This window comes from Ambystoma mexicanum, chromosome 12 (assembly GCF_040938575.1).
Source record: "Ambystoma mexicanum isolate Mex_15411 chromosome 12, UKY_AmexF1_1, whole genome shotgun sequence".
NCBI classification, from domain to species: domain Eukaryota; kingdom Metazoa; phylum Chordata; class Amphibia; order Caudata; family Ambystomatidae; genus Ambystoma; species Ambystoma mexicanum.
In genome coordinates, this window is record NC_090936.1 from 817,630,529 (window position 1) to 817,651,901 (window position 21,373).

Below are 21,373 nucleotides of genomic sequence, written 5' to 3' on the forward strand. Positions count from 1 at the left end.
AATGTTTTCCTACAGGGGGCAGTATGTGACTTCTACCTTATGAACTTGCATCATGCACCGTTCTGCTCACTTTCTTATTTTGTGCAGCTGTGATCTATGTATTGCTAGTTTCTAAACCAATGGACAGGCACATTATATATTACAAGTTGCATGTTATTTATTTATTTATTTATTGTTTGCTTGTTAGGTGTGCCCACAGGACACCATGGAGGGGACAAGGGGAAGTAATGATTGAAAAACATACACATATTAAATAAAATGAGGGGACAAACCTACTATACCTTGTGAGGGTTCAGAATGTGCAAGTGCAGAAGGCAGGAGGAATGGGGTAGAGGTTGTGGTGCTCATGGCTGAGCAACAAGTGTAGTACAATGTAAGGTAAGTGTGAAACTCCAGGGTGTAGGGTGAGCTGAGGAAATTGCTGAGGATAGACAGAAGCTGGTGTGGCTTCAGTGTGGGAGGTCAGAGCCCCGATGATGCATAAGGGCACTGAACAACAAACAAGCAACTGTGAGATTAGCAGAGGAGAGTGGGAGTGAAGACAGAGGTAAAGAGGAATGTCTTGAGGAGCTTCCAGAATTTAGGAAAGTCCTGCTTAATATGAAGAGGGAGGGGGAGTCTGTTCCAAAGAAGGGAGCCGACTGAGGAAAGAGATTGACCTCATGCCCTCTGTTTGGTGAAATAATTTACACATGAAGAGTTGGTGTCAGAAGAGCGGAGGGCTCTAGAGGGGGAATATACAGTAAGAGAGAGTTTCAGACAGTGTTGTCTCTGGCTCCAGAAAGCACTGTGGATGATACAGAGGCTTCTTCATTTAATCCGTGAAGAACCGGGAGCTAGTCAAGATTTTTTAGGGTTGTAGAGATGCGGTCCCTGGGCTTGAGGCCAAGTATAAGTCTAACTGCCCTATTCTGGATTAGCTGGAGAGGATGCAGAGTGGAGGAAATAAGATCCAGGAGGAGGCTACTGCAATTGTCAAGCCTAAAGAGAACCAGGGCTCGGGTAACATTGAGCTTCTGGGCGAAGGTGAGAAAAGTTGGAAATGCTTTGAGTAGGAAGAGCTGAAAGTGGGACATCTAGGCATTGTCATGAGTGTGAGGGAGGGAGGAGAGAGAGGAGATGAAGTTAACTCCAAGGTGTCTGGCTTCAGAGGAGAAAGATGAGGGAGAACCCATGGAGCAAGGCCAGAGTGAAGGGAAGAAGTCGGGAGCAGGGGTCCCAATAAGAAGGACCTCTGTTTTGCTGGCATTGAGGCAGAGATCATTAGAAGTGCACCAGGCATTGATGGCAGAAAGGAAGTCAGGGATTATGGAAGGTGCAAGAGGGTCAGCAAGAAGTTTGAAGAAGAGTTGAGTGCCGTCTGCATAACACTGGAAGTTGGGGGAGAATCAGGAGATGAGGACTGACAGCTGAGAAAGGCAGATTTTAAAGAGCCAGAGGGAGAGTATAGAGTCATGGGGCACACCCCAAGAGGAGAAGGAAGTAGGAGAGGAAAAGGTGCCAAGGATTACTTGAGAGAAGTGGTCAGTAAGGAAGGAGATCAGCCAGTCCAGTGTCCGCTCCAAGATACCAAGGGTGTTGTGGAGCCTTTGTATGAGGATGGAGTGGTTGACCATATCAAATGCCGAGGAGAGATCAAGAAAGATGAGGAAAGCTGGGAAGTTAAAATCCAGGGATGAAAGCAGTTCTTCACGGGTGTTCAGGTGAGCAGTTTCCATGTCTCTGGATGCTCGGAATTCAGATTGATGGTTGTGGAGACCACCAACAAGTTCAGTGTGAGAGTTGAGTTGAGACAGGGCCAACTTCTCCAGCAGTTTCCCCAGGAAGAGGATGATGGATATAGGGCAGTAGTTAGCTGGACAGATGGGGTCTGATCACTATGTTTTAGGGAGGCGATACACAAGGGAGTGCCTAAGGGAGGAGGGGAAATAACCAGTAGCAAAGGAGTGCTTACAGAGATCAGCAAGTGCAGGGGTAACAGAGCCAATGTTGTACTTCACGGTTCTCAAAGAACAAGGGGAAAACTGTTTGGAAGAGACCTTCATGGAGCGTACAACTCTGGAGACTTCATCAGGTGAAACAAGGGCCTAGGAGGAGAAGGGGGAAGAAGGAGAGGCCAGGGGAGGGAAAGGGTTAAGGGATGGGATGGGAGAGTATGTAACAAGACTGTTTAAGATGTCCTGGGTTTTGGGGTGAAGTGAGTGGCGAGTGCATTGCAGAGGGCCTGAGAGGGAGTAGGGCAGTGGGATACTGCGGGAGGATTGTCAAGTTCCCTGCAGATTTTGAAAAGTTCAGCCGTTTTGTAGGATGAGCCAGATACCCATGGCTGAACGTGGGCCCTTTACTTGGCACAGATAGAGAGTCTGTATTGCCTTTGGAGCAAGAGGCAGGCCAGTTTGTCAGAGGGTGCGCCTGAGGTTTGCCATTTCCATTCTGCAGCTCCGCATATTCGTTTAAGGGTGTTGTATCAGGTACTGCGTTTAGAGGCAGGTTTCAAGCGGATCCTCATGACAGGGGCAAGAATGTCAAGGGTGTTGGTGAAGGACAGGTGAATGCTGCCAAGAGCAGTGTTGGTGCTGGAATCTGATTTGGGAGGGCAAAGGGGGAATAAAGGCCAAAGTGAAGGCAGCAGCTGACACGTGTTTCATCGGGTGGATGTTCGTGAACAAGGTTGATTCGGCTTTTGGAGGTGAGATCACAGGGATCCAGGTGGGAGGAGAGAAGAGAGTGGTCTGACCATGGGAGATTAGAGGGATGTCAGAGTGGATGAGGGTGTCCAGAGTATGTCCAGCAGAATGTGTTGGTCCAGAAGGGATTAAAGGCAACCAGGTAACAATGGAATTCTAGCCTTGCAAGTGGATGGGATAGGAGTGAGGGTGGTTATCTTGGAAACATGCATGTATTAATCGGAATCTAAAGAACTTTTATCAGACAACATTCCAAAAAGGAATCATTCCATTAATTCAAGAAAACGCTTACTTCATATGACAATGTCATTCAATTCATATTGTCTGGCTGACCTTGAAACACGGGGGCAGACCGATGGGCGTACTGGGTAATAGGACAGGAATACTATCAAACCTGACTTCTGGGCAGAATGTTATTGCAGGCGATTTGTAATCTTCTGAAGACAGGACTCTTTCAACGTGTGTTTGAATGCCCTTTGGGTGTTAAAGGGCACCTACTGACAGATGCCAGATCCCCTCACCTCCCCACCCACTATATCACGTCTAGCACCCTGAAGTGAGTGACAGAAAGTGCTCCTTAGCAGGGACCATCGCCCACATATTTAAAAATAACACTTAATCATTTTGTTTGGCTGGTTCCAAAATCGGGAGACCCTTTGTAGTTGTAGATGAACATCTAGGATCCATAGGTCTGTATCCCAAACCTCTTCCTAGATTGGAAATAGTGAGAGCACGTGTAAGAGTACAGGTCCTAAAGGATATGATAATAAAAAAGAATATGCTACTTAGGTCTTAAGATGTTGCTTATATGTGGTTGGCTAATAGGCCAGTAAGTAGGAACGAGAATTTGAAATAGGGATTACATAATTTCGGATTTGCTATGGTATTTGAGGTCAACGTGCAAACGTTTAAAACAAGTGAAGACGGTTAAAGAATAATACATACAGAACAAGCATTGTTGGAGTCAAGCAAGCTTCGATAATGCAAAGTGTGCGCACACGCCTGGAGTACATTTCCACTGGTCTGATTTCATGAATTGGAGACCGGAACCTGGTGGTTTGTGCATGCACCTATCAGCTCATACGTTTATCATTTCTGCCCTGTGTGTCAACCAGCACCATTCTCCATCGTCCTAAATTCCAGAGTAAACCCAGCTTTTTGATTTTATTAGGGGGTGTCCACTGGATTTGATGAGACTAGCCATGCGTGTGTGTCGGGTAGGGAGTGAGTGGGGTGTTCCCAGGTGACATTTCCTAGCTGAGAGAAAAGAGACACACAATCCCCATCATGGCTCTAAATGGTCCATCTATGTTCAAAGGAGACATTTACACCCAACCGGCCCTTTTACAGCAGGGAAGGAATTGATGTACTCCTTGCAATCCCAGGAAGAGTGGCGTTACATCCTGTCATTCCACTCCACCATGTTTTTTTTTTCTTTTTCTGTCTGGCAGAAGGAATTGCCACATGTAGAACGGGGCTAAGGATTGTCTTCTCGGACACTTACCAATGAATAGTGATTTCCTCAAACAGAGACGGATAGAAATAGTCCCATGGCCAATAGAAATAGAAATAGTCCCCGAAAAAGAAACTGAGCTAGTCGGGATTAAGACAAACTGATCATGAAATTGAAGTAGGTGTGTTGCCTCATTTAATCATTACTGGCACATCACTACCGTAGTCTGAATGATAAATGCTACAAGCTGGAGCATTTTGATAAATGGTCTAGAAATAGCTACATGAAATATTTCTATAAAAGTACAGCAACATGGATAATTGAAATATTTCATGGCTGATTGGATAACTTTGAGCCTGTGGTATTTCCTTAAAAAGGCAAACTCGTACTAATATTGCAGTGGTGACATCTGGCATAGACGAGTCTGTTTCTTTCTCCGACTAAATGAACTGCCTTGAAGGTTTATGTTTGACATCGCTCTCCTAGAGCAGCATCGCAGTGCTCTTTGCTGTATTTAATTTCCCTACTCTTGCAATACCGGAAGCAATAGTATTGCATGGGCTCCACACCACACGCTCAATTTTGACATATATATAGTACCTTGTTTTCTTTGCGTGAAAAAATGTCCTTTAATTGAAAATAACAGAGGATAATGGACGGAGCTGACCATACATTTGGGCTTCAGACAAACATCCTACTGTTGATAATACTGATTTCGTAATATGGAGAGGATATACATATACTTGTGTTTGTGTGTGTGTGTGTGCTTGCGCGCGTGGTGTGTAATGTTAACTATAATTTATTTATTTTTTACAGTGTTTCAAATTTTTCTCGGGTAAATGGATAATACATTAAAAAAGCAAAAATGTTTCATCACGTCAAAGGGAAGTCATTACAAGTTTTGGACCGACGCTGCAAAATATTATTGCTCTGTTACAGAAGTTTTGGATCGGTGCCAGAGCAATTTGAATTTCAACAAAAAAGCTGTTAAATGACTTTTTTGGTCCTTGTTCACGGAGCATTTTCCAATGAAGGTTTGCCGTTATAAACGGTTCTGTGGATTTGTTAGGGCAAAAATGCAAGGAAAGAAATTGTGTTCTGCCCTTCAGAAATGCGTGTCCTAGTGCTAAATGCACTTATAACGACGCATAGTTTCTGTAGTACCTGCTGCTGATTTGTTCATGTTCGATTATTGAAACATTTAAAAAATCGTGAAAATCCAGTCGTTTCTCCCCTGTGGTCTGCTGTTTCAACTTTCGATGTTGTGCATTTCAAGAAAAGGTTCCCAGCTGGTGTTCACATTTAGTATACCACAGTTCAGTGCCTTTAACTAGCTTGATAAATGTATTAAGGGCGCTAGCAAGTGTCATGAAATATTAATTTGTAGCCAACTCGATGTATGGAATCTTCGAGGTACTACGTTCTATGGTGTGCAGTGTTTTATTTGTGGATTGTGGTTTTCGCCGTAGGTGGGATTCCTAAAGCAATAAGCACACAGAGAAACGATTTTCATCCAGAGGGAACCCAAGTTACATGTGGCAAAATAGTTTGCTAGTGAAATTACAGATAAATAGACCTGAACACCCTGAACTATTCAACAGATCGGGGGTAAGAGAAAGAGGCCCAACGTAGCTCTTCTATTTAAATACTCTTACTGCATTGCCCGTGCAATCTGAATTCCACAGAAAGGTTATACTGAGTCAGAAAACTCAGATTTGCAATAGTCCTTAAGAGACGTTCAGAAAGAGAGTGCCAGGTAATTATGGTTCCAAATATGTCCGAAGCAAACGCTACCATTTTACCAAAGAAAATCGCTCATACAAATAACAGATTCGGCGTTTTGTCACTTGAGCTATCGGTTGAGTTAAGATCTCATACACATGCAATGTGTTCTGATATAAATAGTTTTTTATAGCGTACTTTCGACATCTTGGTGGCCCCCTAGCACATTATATTTATTTATGTATTTATTTATAGTGTATGTATTTTTTATTCTGTTGCATAGCACTTTCGCCAAAGTGTTCCACATAGAATACACTGGTACAGAATAGAGTATTCAGCCACATCAATCATCGATGTAAAAAAAGGAAGACACGTTTAAAACAAGGTACGGAATAAAGGAAGAGTGGTCTACGAACTAAGAGACAGAGGTAAATAACTCCAGTGTTTCCATTTGAAGAGCCCTAGTAGCCCGTCCTGTGTGCCTGCTGTGCAGAGAAGGGGTCTCTGTGAGTCCAGAAGAGGAGTGCTTGGACATCTGGAGTGAAACAAGTCCAGATGTGTCAACCAGGGTCCAGAGATGTGTTTGTTACCACTGGAAGCCAGATTGCTGTCTACCACCCTGAAGAGGTGGTAGCCTGGCATAGTGCTGCTTGACATCCAGAGCTGCGAAAGTTCCACCTGATGAAATAACCCTTACAGGAGCATCCCTGATATGACACATGACCACTTTTTACTGCCAAAGAAGATTCCAGTTCACTGTGTGCAGAGGAAGGTCTGCCGTTGGGTTTCCCACCACCAAAATCCAAAAAAATATGTCCCCAGCATCCAGCCTTGGTGAAAATCCATATTCCAGTCCAGTGGTCAAATCCAGGTCACCAGAAGCCACCCAGAGGTCTGTGCTGCAGCTGCAGCACCAAAGATCTAGAAGTAGGTGAAGTGCAAAATCCTGAAACCCGACACCTATTTCTGCCACTGCACCCATCACCATCAAAGGGCATCTAAGAACCCCACAGGTCTAACCGTTTTTGCCAGGCCTTTTCGGAGTCTACAGCAAGTTTCACCAACCTAGGTCTCCCAAAACTGCTGCCTTTCCGACAGTCATGGGCTCCTCTTTTTCTCTTGGCCACCATATCCAAGCAACTCTTTCTTGCAACAGGGGGTTCATCCTTCAGGGTCCCATCGAATGAATCCATGAAACCCTGCCAATACGCCTGGCAAGGAACCACATGTACTGTGATGAGGAAGAGCATCTTCCAGCCTCAGGAGTCATCCAGGGGTTCCACAGTCATCTTAGACCCTGTTCTCCTACAGCATTTCAGGTACAGTGGGGTGGTAGAACCTGCAGCAAGAAAGCTGAACATTATTGAACATTTTTAGATTGAACTGTAAAAGACAAGATAGGCTACAACCTAACTTTTCCAGTACAGGTTGCCCAGCTGGGGGAAGCCACACACATTATTGCTTTCTGAGTCTCATGACATTATACTGCCAATGTACTAAGTACAGACAAATTCACATCCCTGATGTAAGCTATCATCAGTTGGTTTAAGTTTAGTGTGGTACCACATAGAGTGTGTATATATTTGCCATTATTTTGAAAAGACCTGCCTGCTGAACAAATTGTTATTTTTTGTACATATATATTTTACTGAACCTTATTTTATATAAATAAACTATGTTATCACCTATCATAGTGTGTGGACATTCTTTTGTTGGGGCTTGGGAACTCACTGTACTTAACCAGCCTGCATCACCTCCTGAGTGCTCAAGCTTTGGTTACTCATCCAAGCTGCCAAAAAGAGAATATTGGCTTGGGTGTGCTGTTCTTTTGTCCCAACCAAATAGAGGACAGAAGTACAGATACCCCCTTCCAGTCTTTACCGCGGCCTTAGAGGTTCATTGATTTACATAAGTCACTCCCAACATGGACATACAGGATCTTGATTGTTAACACTTGATGAGAGTGTCACCATGTTTGTCTACAGAACGGTGTGATGTATGGGTACTTTTTGCCAGTTCTATATAAATGAAACCCAAGAAAATAAGAACTTATGATTAGGACAATTTAGCCTGAGACAGTTATCCTGGATGTGATCACTCATTTCTCTGAGTTCCATTCTTTCAAGGTCACTTTTTTGAAAGGCAAGCACATTTGAAGTGTTTTAAGGTTGTCTGACTAAGTGAGCGCTCTGACCAGCTCTAAATTACAGATTGGAAAACGAAAGTGTAAATTGCACCTTGTGCTAGTCTCTAATTTGAAAATGTGTAGTGCTGCTAGGGCTACTGTGTATGACGAAATGAGATTCCTCTATGGGTCTCATGTGTAAGTAACATTTACTAAAATAAACCAATAACAACTGTAGAGGAGAAGAACCCCACAGGTCTAACCTTTTTTTGGCCAGGCCTTTTCGGAGGCTACAGCAAGTTTCACCAACCTAGGTCTCCCACAAGTGGAGTAATCACTGTCCAAAGGAGAGCACAGCGAAGATCAAAACTGCTGCCTTTCCGACAATCATTGGCTCCTCTTGTTCTCTTGGACACCGTATCCAAGCAACTCCTTCTTGCAACGGGGGGTTCATCCTTCAGGGTCCCTTCGAATGAATCCATGAAACCCTGCCAATACGCCTGCCAAGGCATCACATGTACTGTGATGAGGAAGAGCATCTTCCAGCCTCAGGAGTCATCCAGGGGTTCCACAGTCATCTTATATCATGTTTATCCTTTAGTATCTCCGGTACAGTGTGGTGGTAGAACCTGCGGAAAGAAAGCAGAACATTATTGAACATTTTTAGACTGATCTGTAAAAGACAAGATAGGATACAACCTAACTGTTCCAGTACAGGTTGCCCAGGTGGGGGTATCCACACACAGTATTGCTTTCTGTGTCTCATGAAATTATATTGCCTATGTTCTAAGTACACACAAATTCATATCCCTAATTTAAACTATCATCAGTTGGTGCATTTTTACTTAGTTTAAGTCTTGTGTGGTGCTAGCCGAGCCAAAATTCTAAGGTTGGTTGGGAATGCCAATCAATCAGTGGCTGTATGGGGGAACCTGCTATACAAAAATGCATACATCATTCCGCCACCATTTTGTCCGCTATAATCAGTATTATTTATGTATTTAGAGGTAGTTCGAGGCATGCCTCACAGATAAGAGACAGACAATTAAGTACTTATCTATAGATATTGTATAAGTAGATATGTTCCCCTAACCAATCCCTCCCATCGATAGGTTTTATAGTTTGCCACATAGGATGATGTCATGGATGATGCATATTGGGGTATAAAGCCACTGTGTAATCAAGTTGTGAGTGAGTGTGCAAGCATCAGTTTGATGTCTGCCAGTTGACCCTGCTTTATTCAATTGAGAATAAAGTAGTACTTTGCCATATTCTTTGAGTCTCTCTGGTTATTTGGTCTGAGAACTTTATAGGTAATCCCATCTAGCACAAGAGATGCTTCAAGGTGCTAAGGCACATTCTGGTAGCAGTGCAGATGGTTCAGGTCTATTCGACCTAAGCCCAGATCCAGACCTCCGGACGCTCGACTGCTCCTGCTATTAGCCAGAAGACCACAGATCTTCCTGTGGAGAACAGTGTGCAACAAACCACATTTAAGAAAATACGGTTGACAGTTCCCATTTGCCAAAATTGTTGTCCGGTCCCCGAAGGTGCACTCTGGATTGAAGGTGAACTGGTCGGTTGAGGGAGAGTCGACACAGAGGGACTTAAGGTAAGCCACGGACATACGTAGAAAATTGAGAGTGGCAAAAATAGGGGGGTGGGAGCTGTTGTAAATGATAAATACAAAAGTAACAGTATTTTGGGAATTATGAAGGCGAGAAGTAGATACCTAAAGATAGTAAACGAAAGCGTAACAATAAATGTTTTAAAAGGTGCACATGTGTGGGGTTATAAATATATCAGTATAAAGCTTTTGTTGTGTTTAAACTAATAGATATAAAACGATAGTAAAAAACTAAGGTGATTATTAGATTTTTTAAATCAAAGGCTTGACGTCAATCAGTTGGATAGAATCAAACAGTACTAATAAATATATAAAGAAGAGACTCTTAAAATATGAATGATAAAACATTATACTAAAAATTGATGGAAAACGCAAATGAAGAAACAAAAAGAACAATGTTGCATATATTTTAAAAGTGGTTAAAAACATACATACATAGTTGATTTCTTTGATGAATAAGAAGTAATTGATGATGCCCGTCTAAATTTATAAATGTGGTATATTTGATAGAATAAAGAAAAGAATAAAAGGTAATGTAGGTATAGACAGTCGAGAGTGACTCGTCATTATGGGGAAGACTCCTCTGTTACACTTACGCATACAATTGCCAAAATACACAGCTAAAATAAGGAAGTATCATTCAGAGTGGGTTTGAGGCAGACCAGTAAGACACTTATGCCGTGGCTTCAGGAGGGTTTGTTGTCAAAAACAGTGTTACAGCATATGACAACATATTTGCATGCCACAAATAAGGGAAAGAAGTTTCAGAAAAAGGTTGGCTATTTTAGAGTTGTGGAAAATGTATCAGAGCGAGAAAGAAGATCCAGCCGACAAGCAGTGGATGCTTATTCAGCATAAAAGGGAGGATGTAACACCTTCATCTCCCCTTTCCCCTCCTGGAAATAAAAGCGTAGACACAGGGGAGAAGGAAGGGTATCCTTTAAAGGAATTGAAAGAAGTGCTGAGGTACGTTAATTTGATATATGAGCCCCCCGCTTACAACAGTGAGGACAATGCAGAAGACAGCGATAGCAGAGAACCCAAATATATCTCGAAATTCGATTAAAGTAAACAGCGTGATGACAGAAAAGATAGACAAGATAGAAAGATGGAGATAGAAGAAGAAGCAAGGAAGCAGAAAGAAATACAAGACAAAGCTAAGGGAACAAAAATTGTACAGAATGAATGGATGGGAGGACAAATATTACTCAAGCTGGATGATACGGGCATTGATGGGGTTTGAGAATGAGAAGAGAGTGAAGAGCGGGAAAAGAATGGAGGGGAAGAAGAGAGAGCATAAAAAGAAGAGAAGGAAAGAGAATGAGAGTGAAGGGAAGAACAGAGAAGGTATGAGGTGAAGAACGAAAAGGAGAAATTAGAAGAGAAGAGACAAGCGTAGGTAGAAGCACAAAGAATGAAAGAATGTAGGTTGCAAAGAAGGCGAGATTAAGATGAATTAAGATAGATGAGGAGAAGGGAAGAAGAAATGAACAGAAGTAGGGTACTAAAAGATGACGAGAAAGAGTATTTATGTCATAGCAGCATAGTGCCGATCGAGGCACAGAAAGATGTGAGGAAGAGAGAGGGTCACAACAGCCCCATAGGGAGCTGCAAGGGATACCACGAATACCAACATGGTCTGATGTACACAGAAGGCATAGAGAAAATGAGGGATAAAGAAGGGTATAAGAACCAAGAGAATGTAGAAGTAACTCTATCGAGGGAAACTCGAGGAAATTTAGATGGCATCATAACAGATGAGCATAGAACATTGTCTTTAAGTAGGCTAGATTGTGATGACGCAGAAAAAGATAACAGTCATACAAGCTGAGGCATAATGATGTCAGACGAAGGAAGGGAAGTACACGAGAGAGCCCGAAGGGAGGGCGCATGCAGATTTTCAAAAGAATCGAGTATAGAAAAAGGGGTAAAATGGTCCGATTTAGAGGATTCCAAAGAGAAAACACTAGAATCTACACCATATGCTGAGCAGCCACAAGCACGATTGCATAGTAGAGAGAATGTATCCCTGGCTTATGTAAGCAGATTAAGGGCACTACCAGGACTGAGACAAACAGGTGAAACTAGCACCGTCGGGAAAACAAGGAGTGTAGGCAGCTATGATTGTGGAGCCGGATTTTCACAGTTTCCATTATTAGAGGAAGGGGAGGACAAACACAATACATACCGTGGCCACCGATGGATAAAGACAATGTAGTATGTAAATTACTGAGTTTAACTTCTGGTGCAGGAAAAGCGATTCATAAATTAGAAAGAATGACATCAGGAATGGGCTTAGCCATAGGTGACATAAAAGGCCTGCTGGCAGCCATTATAGGGAAGGGAGCTGGCCACATTTGGAAATTAGCAGGATACGCGGGTGTGACTAAACAAAACACAACACAAGATGGAGCGCCATTTAATAATTGCAGAGCAGGTGAATGGCTGGCTCTCAGAATACAATATCAAATATGGCTGTGATTATTACTAGGAAAATGGGGAAGGATGAAGACCCCATTGCTTGTATTCAAAACAGTCAAGACAGATGGTGCCTTGAGATGTGTAAACTGTGGGACAAAACAGTGGCATTATTGTACCACATTTTGCGTCAGGGACTACCCGAGCCAATGCAATGGCAGATGAAGAAACAATTGGAAATGGAAGTGAAACCATGGCCAGGAATACAATTGATGATCGTGCACTTTTGCTGATTGATGAAGGAGAAAAATAAGAAGAGACCCGGGAGTAGGAAGCAAAGTTAGTCCAGAACAGGTTTTCAAAAATAGCTATAGAGGGAGCAGTACTAGTACAAGTAATGAAGGTGGTGTGACAGAGGAGATGCAATCAGTACAACAAAATAACATAGCATATCCCAATATCCACAGATCAGAGTGAGTAACATTTTTGGCCAAGGAGAAGAGGAAATGGACCTAGAGGAGGAGGACAAGGTGAATTTCAAAACCCTCACAGTAGAGATGTATTTACTGGATTTACTGGATAGCCAGGACATGCAGAAGCAGAGGTGGCATGCAGCAAAATTGGCAAGCTTCAAGAGGGGGATAAGTTATGTTCTGCATTATGTAACAGAACTGTAGGAGTATTATGCCCAAGGGTATCAAGAGTACACACAGATGCATACCTATGCGCTGCAACCGAGCAGATGCAGCAAGCACTTTTACAAATGTAATCACTGCAAGGACAATCACAGCAAGCACCCATGCAAACACAGCAGGCACAAATTCAGCAAGCACAGGCACAGTAGGCCATGGTACCACAATGGAATATGACTACAGGAGCCCAGCAAGCACCCACACCCAAATTGGGGAGTGTGTTTGTGCTAGGAGGAAATCCTTTCAATAGGATGGCCCACAGAGTGACCTGATGTGTTCAGTACTATCTGTGACACTGGGCCCCCAAGAGGAACCAAGGGTCAAGGTGCGATAGGAGACAAGACATTTTCATTTCTTGTGGACACTGGAGCAACTTGTTTCTGTGTCCACGGCAGGCATAATCCAATGTCAGGTATTGCAATGAATGCACAGGGATTCCCTGGGGAAATAAATTTGGTTCCTTTTACAGATGAATTACCAATCTTTATAGGATAACATGGCATGTTAATGCCATTAGTATATTCTAGGCAGACACCAGTTAATGTATTAGGGCATGATTTAATGACAAAACTTAGCATGACAATGGGCCTCATTAGGAGTTTGGAGGTCGTCATACCGTTCTTACCGGCATGGCTACCCCCAAACGGGTCCCAAAAATAGGGAATTACCGGGCCATTCTGACCTTGGAGGGCCCAGTAATTCCCTTTCGCAGGACCCGGACCCGGTACGTCCTCATTCCCATTTGAGCCCCCATAGGGCTCAATGGCAATGGGGAGTATGCTAACAATGGATCAGTTAATGACGGGCCAATTGTTAGCATCCTGTACTGCTAGCGGGTCGCACTCTGCATGTCTGGTCTGGCCAGGTGTCCAGAGTGGGACCTGCTGCAGAACTCAGAATGTGGCGTCCCAGAAAGAATGGTGCCGGTCCCTTACCGGCAACGTTCATACCACGGCCGCCCTCATTGTAATGAGGCCCACTATCTTTTACTGATAAAGGAATAGTGTGTTCCACGCCGGGGAGAAATTATGTGAATGTGAGAGAGTTTATATTAGCCTGTACAGGTCAGTAGGCATTACAAGGAGTTCACTTAGATACAGAAGTATTTTCGTATGGAGTAACTATTGTATTATTGTCATTACCAGATTGAAAGGTACATTATTAAGAATACCTGATTAGTTTTTATTCAGGCCAGACATCCTTATGGATGATGAACAAGGGCAGATTATGCCCTTGGAGTTAGAAGCAGGAGAGTAAGAGGTCAGAGAGTAAAGGGTGGTTCTTCCTTAGACAGATGATGAGGGAAGAGAATGGATGGTAATTCTGCTCTGTATCAAGGAGTAATATTTCTCAGAATGAAAACTTCAAAGGTTGCAGGAGTAGTATGGAAATGTCCAAGAATTGCAAGAGTAGTTCCCCTATTTGGAGAAGCGTCGATAAAGTATTAAGTAATATTGCTCAGAGGCAAAATCTCATATATTGAGACAAAGCATTCAAATTGTATAACCAGTTTTGCTTTGTTTCAAATGTTAAACAATTGCAGCAGTTTTTCCATTCTCTATTAAATCTGTGTACATTTTAGGTTTAGGTCTGCTCTATGACAAAGCCTTAAACATGGCAAGAGTGTTTTTGCTCTGTGGTAAAAGTGATACATATCACAAGAGTAATTCCATTCTGTGGCAATGTCTTCAAGAGTGCATGAGTAGTTTTGCTATTTGTCAAATCCTTAAAAATGTAAAAGTAGTAATGCTGCTTTGTGGCAAAAACACAACACCGGTAAGCATATTTCCCCTGTGTGGCTGAGGGACACATACAACAATAGGTGTTGTAATCTGTAGCACAGCCTTAAGGACTGCAAGTGTAATTCTGCTATGTGGTAAACCCTCAAGGCTTTCAGGGGTAGTATCACTCTGTGAGGAAACCACATACATTGAAGGAGCTTTTTGTATCTCTGGACTGAAGTTTCAAGGATTTCTGGATTCGTTCCACACTTTGGAAAAGACTTAAAAACCTCTTGTGCTGTTTTGATTTAGGGCAAGGAATTGCATTCTGTGGAAAAGCCTAACACATTTCAGTAGTAGTTCCATTTGGTGGCAAAACCTTAGTAATAGAAGAAATAGGTTTGCTTTGTGGCAAAGACTTAGCTTTTAGATGATAAGTTATGTATTCAATATTAGAAACTAATATGAGTTGCGCATTACAGTTTACAGGCTCATTTACGCTCTTTGGTGACGCTTCTGAAAAATATAAAGTAGATGTATTATGAGATAACTCATTTTGATTTTCAGGTATAGTGCAGTTCCTTGGGAATCTTAAAAATATGTAACAAAAGCTCTGCTCTTTGGAAAAACAAACCATTCTTCTAATTTAGTTCTGCTCATAGCAGAGCCTTATAAACTGCAGGAGTAGTTCAACTCTGTGGAAAATATTTAATAATTGTAGGAGTAGTTCCACTCTGCCTACAAAATGCATGATTTGTTTTGCCATGTGCCAATGACTAGCACATGTCGCCCCTGTGACAAAGAATTAAAAACTGCAGTAGTTCACTTTGTGGAAAAGACTTGGGGCCCGATTCATGGAATAGGGTGCAGAAATGTAGTAAGGGGCACGCGCCGAGAAGGACCACGTGTGAGCCATGGTGCAGAAACAATATTGTGCAACCTGTGTATTCATGTATTCAAAGGCGCATTACTAGCCATCGCGCAAGTAAAAACAAGCTGTGAGGAATGCCCAAAACACGGCAGCACGCACACCAAAAAGCAAGCAAAAGGTCATACCAGGCACAAGCCTCCGCGTCCACCCCTGACACACCATTCAGTACCCCTGTGAGAAGGGGCACCCTTCCCTGCATGCTTGGCTGCACCCCAGCGAAATTGCGTACCTCGCCTCGCAATCCTAAGCTACACCCCAGTGAAATTGCGCGCCTCACCTCGCAAACAGCCCAGACTGCACCCTGTGAAAATGTGGGCCATCCCTCGCAAGGCCAGGCTGCACACCAGTGAAATCCCATGCCTCACCTCGCAAGCCCAGGCTGCACTCCTGAGAAATTATGCGCCCTCCCTCCCAAGCCCAGACTGCATCCATGCAAAAACACAGGCCCTCCCTCACAATGCCAGGCTGCACCCCAGTGAAATCGCACGCCTCACCTAGCAAGCCCAGACCACCCACCAGCCCCGTCACCTGTGACACCCCCCAGGCTGGCCCCTCCAGACTGGACACCACCCACCAGCCCCCCTCACCCATGACACCCACCTAGGTAGCCCCCTCCATACAGGACACCACCCACAAGCCCCCTCACCTATGACACCCACCGCAGGCAGCCCCATCCAGTCTGAACACCACCCACCAGTCCCCTAACCTGTGACGGCAACCAAGGCAGCCCTCTCCAGTCAGAACACCATGCACCCGCCCCCTCACCTGTGACATCCCCCCATGCATCCCCCTGGCAGTCTCCCACAATACCGGTGCAATTCATGTCTGCATCTCACCTGAACATCCGTGGTCTACCAGCACCATGAAGTGGACCACCAACATGTCCACTGCAAACAAATCAACAGGAAGCACTAGAGATCCATCCAGGACTGGAGCATCTGCTGACACATCCTTCCGGACCTTAATCAGCCCACCCCATACACCTGTGACAAGTGAATGCAATGCCGAGTGGCATGTGCATGTTGCCCATGGCACATTGCCAAGGCATCAATGTGTTCCCAAAACAGAAGTAAACCTACTAAAAAAATGTGTAGATCCACAAACAATGGCCATGCATGTCACAGTCTGAGTTTCAGTGACCTCGGTGGAAGGGGTGGCAAAATACCTGTCAGGGAACAATAACATGACTGGGCCATTGTAACGCTCACCTGGTTTCCTCGGGGATGTCATTCAGCCGGTTCGGATCTCTTACGACCTCAAACCCTTCCCTGGAGTCTACTCGACTGGATACTGGGCCTGAAACACAGGATTGGTAGAGTTTAACTCCCTTCTGTCTCTTGTTGCTTGAACCCCTTCTTCCCTGCGGTCCAACCCTTCCCTTTGATCCACAACTCACCTTGTTTTCTTGGAAAGTGTGCTCTCCATCCTGCTTTCAGTGCAGGAGCGCTTTGATTGATGCAGGCTTGTTGCTGCCCAGTTACTTCACTGGCAAGAGTCCGACAGGTAAGTATAATGAGTCTTTTGAACAGTTCTCTAACTTCGTTCCTTTCCTTCCTTAGATGATGATCGACGTCCGGGGATGGCGACGTGCTGCTGAGATGAGTAGCGCTGAAGGTGAGTGAGAGCGCGATGCGCAATGCGACCTTTTCGTATTTGTATTGAACTGCATTCTTTTTCTGTGTCTTTTAGGTGCCGCAACGTTTTGAGCATGGATGCCGGTTACGAAGAAGAAATGTAGTGAGTAAGCATGGTATGCGGCGCCTCTACATGTTTCCACGCTAACCTGGAGTGTCTTTTCCCTCTTGCAGATGGATGAGAAGTTCCGGAGACAGAGTTCCCCCAGAGCGGCTGGGATTCAGGTAAGCGTTTGAAGCTCGTACAGTCTTTAAAAATAAGCAAAGATTTGCTGAATTCTTACTAATGCCTTTTTTCTGTTCTTTTCCCTTTTCCTTAGGAAGCGGCGTGCCAGGATGGGAATGACACCGCCGAAGATGCTCGCAGAACAGAAGAAGCGATGAATGATGGGCAGAAGCGCCACAAGGTAAGGCTGTTCCTAATGGTGTTCTTGTTCTTGCAGGAACTGAGCGCAGAAGAAAGATGCAGGCCTACTGGAGACTGATCCGAACATGGTGAGTGTCACGCTGCAGGTGCAGAAAACACAAAGCATGTTTCTCAGCCTGGGTGTGGCTTAAATAGTCTCTGGGTATCCCAGGTGTCTCTGGGCTGAACCACACCCAAAAGACTAGACTGCACATGCAGTTCTGGGAACCGAAATATGTGGGGGCATCCATCTTGTCCCCATCAAAGCACTACAAGTCCAATCCCCAATGTTATCATATGGGAGTGAGTGAGTCTGGTGCCACAAGCGCCAAGTCTGACTCCAAGTGGGTCTTTGGAGGGATGGAGAGGCCCTTGAGGGCCATGTAGGTGATCGTGGCCTGGCTCCAGCCTGACATCTTGAAGGGCTGGGGACATGAGGGGCAGGACTCATGACAGCCATTTATGGGTGATGGGAGGGCAGTCAGAGAGTGAATGAGTTACTGAGAACGAGAATTGTGCTGCCACAACAAAAGAGCAGACATGGATCACTACTGCATTCCAGTGGTCGAGGTGGAGCAACACATGAGAGAAGGCAGTGTGTGACTGCACATGCTGGTGCGCAGGTCTGCATGACATGGGTTCAACACAGCAATGACAAACAAATGTGCTATTAACATGACAATGACACACTTCCACAGTGAGCCCCACTGCCTCCACCCCAACCACACATATGCCAAACACACAGTGATGTTATCCAGGTAAATGCAAATGAAAACATACAGTGCAGACCCAGTAATCTGATGGACCCACCCCTACATGTCAGGCACATGTACATCCTTCCAGCTGCAACCATCATAGCAACAACACCATGCATGCATGCACGCCACAAGACACATGACTTTCATTGGAGAGATGCACTGGCTGAAAAGTGAACTATCAAAGTTGCCGACACACAAATAAACTGCATGACGCGTGGAATGTGACAAAATGAAAGATGTATTGAATATAAAATCGTGCAATTAAAGCTGGGAATAAAGGTCAAAGCAGTCAGGGGACAATTTTAAATGAAAAAACAACCCTACACCTAAATAAATATATCAATGAGAAAAGCGGAAGGAAAGTCAGCAAAATCTGGGGAAAATAATGAATAAAAAAAGAAAAGGAAGCCTTCACTTAAATAACCATGTACAAAGGCAACAGGCTAGTCCTCCTCTCCAATCTCACCCAGGCTTTGAACCAGGGCTGAGTCCAACACCACGTCATCCTCCATCTGGTGGCCTCCGTTGATATCTGGAGGATTTGCAGGTTGTTCAGCTTCTGCGCTTCTACCACTCCCGCTTCCCTGCAAGTGGACTCCAGGAAGCCAACCTGCCTCCTTGCCCGATGTAGCGCAATCTCACCCCTGGCCATCAGGACTCTTGCTTCCCATGCCTGCTGCCTCTCTGCCCCAATCTGCCCTTCATATTGCTGGAAAATGGAAGACATTCAGTGCCTCATTGCCACGTGCACCTCCTTCCTTACACTTTCCACCTTCCTCCTTTGGGTGGTCTGCCCTGCAAAATATTGCCTCCTCCTAATTGCCACCAACTGCCACGGTGCCCAGTGCCTGCTACTTTGGTATGCCCTCTGAGCTGTTGACGATCCTCTGGGCCTATCGACAGCTGCACTGCTCCTAGGTGCCTGCTGTCCCTCCATTGCCTGTGACTCTGTCAGTGCCTGGGTAGGCATGCTGACCACATCAGCTGCTGTACCTAGGACTCCCACCTCGGGCAGGGATGTGGGCTCCAACAGATGGGGTATTGTGGGTTGGACTGGTTCACAGGGGGCCCTGCTGTTATGTTGGCTGGAAGGCACCCTGGAGGATGACTGGTGCATGGAGCCAGACTACAAGGAGGTGGTTGCAGCTGTGAACAGCCCATGGAGTCCACCAGGGAACAGGGCTGCCGCAAGCAAGGCCACAAGGTAGTGTAGCTCACTGTGATGATGGGGAAGCAGACTACGAGTAGCCAGCCCATCATCATGAATGACATCTGTCCGACTCATCAACCCGGCCAGCAGGGGCAGCACATAATCCCGGATGGACACACAGGATTTCAACGGTGTTTTGGTCTGTGTGGACACACCAGCCGACAAAGGGAGCTGGGTCTGGGAGGAGGCATCCTGGTAGGTACACACTGCAGCATTCAATGCCCCAGGGACAGGACTGCAAAAAGCATAGCCACCTCAATACCCCCACCTGACCCCATGGGCTGGGCTGCAATGGCCCCATCATCCACCTCCCCCTCAGACACCTGGATGTCTCCAGGGCATTTTCCACCATGGATGGCACCTGTGTGGCATCACCTGGCCCCACCACTGCTGAGGAGCTGAGGAGTCCCCTCCCAACTTCACCTTCTTGGACTCACCCCCAGCAGCCATGCCCGATGTCACTGGCACAGCCACAGGCACATTGCTCCCCGAAGATGAGCTGTCACAAGGGTGTGACTGTTGCCTGAGCCTCTGTCTGGTGGAGGTACCCCCAGCATCCATGCTCCACAGCACTGCTCCCGCCCTCTTCATCAGATGCAACTGTGGAAAAGGAGACACAGAACAGCAACATCAGTGTACTGCACCAAAGCCGTTGTGGCATCACCAGCGTTCACAGGAACATGACTTGTCAAAGGAACAACTATCAACCTCCACACCCACACACATGGACATGCCATCCACATCCATGCAGGCACCTGCCTGGCCATCACTCCACACAATCACATCAAACTTCATGCCACTGTCACACCAATCAATTGTGTTTGATATACACGCATGCATCAATTGCACATGCACATGTGAGCAGGCCATAGCACAAAGCACATACACATGTCATGCACACAGATCAACTTAGAGTGCCCAAGTAGGGCCGTGACCAATCACATCAGAGTCCCGGGAACTGCAATGCCTCAACGTGACTAAGCCAGACATCCGAATGCACGTGTTACATCCAGGCATGAGTGATGCCAACACATACATATCCATTTGTTACACAGACACATGAGCATCATGCATGCACATGACGTCGGCAACACAACCTCAACTGGCACACTTGCCATCCTGGTATGTCTCAGACACAAGTAACATTGCATGTGCACGGTCTGCAAGGCAGCACTATCATACACAATACAAGTAAGAGCACATTTAAAATCCAAAGATGTCTGAATGTACACATGGAGAGCTATGTCTGGTACATGCATGCAGATATCTGTCTCAGAAACATACTTTCTGCAAGCCTAAGGGAGTCACTGCCCACATGCTGGTACATGCACAACACACATGTACCATAGAGCAGTGGATCACATGGCTACTCACCAGTCGACTCCAGACGTTGGTGTAATTTGCAGACCTGTGTGTGCAGCGCCGGGTAGAACCTCTCCAGGACCCGCATGTTTTTACCCTTCAGCCTGCACCTGTGTGCACTGTGTCCCTTTGTGGTAGCACCAGCCTCGATGTAGTGCAGGGCTTTGCCATGGGTCCTGGATTTCAGATCCCCAGAGCCCGTGTGTACAGTCTTGAAGTTGCAGACTGATCACGCCCTCTAGCATTGATGTCATCCATGATCCCATCCCAGATCTGCTGATGTCCTTCCTTGCCGCGTTGCATCACAGTGTTGAAGAGGGCATCATAATGCTCCAGGACCTTCTCCACCAGGATGTCAACTTTCCTGGTGCTGACATTCACAGCCCTTTGCCCCTGTTGCCTCTCTGGTTCTAAGATGATGGCGCTGACATGGCAATCCCACAGGCAGGTGTGGGTGGGCAAGGTGGTCCTGGAGCTGGGCTGTGGAGCGGTGTGGTGGAATGACATGGTGGGAGTCCAACAAAGCAGCTGAGGTGGTCACAGGGCTGGAGACAGGAGCAGAAGCAATGGCTGGACAGCAGGCACTCCAAACACAGTGCAGATGGGTAGCAGGCACACAAACTGTAC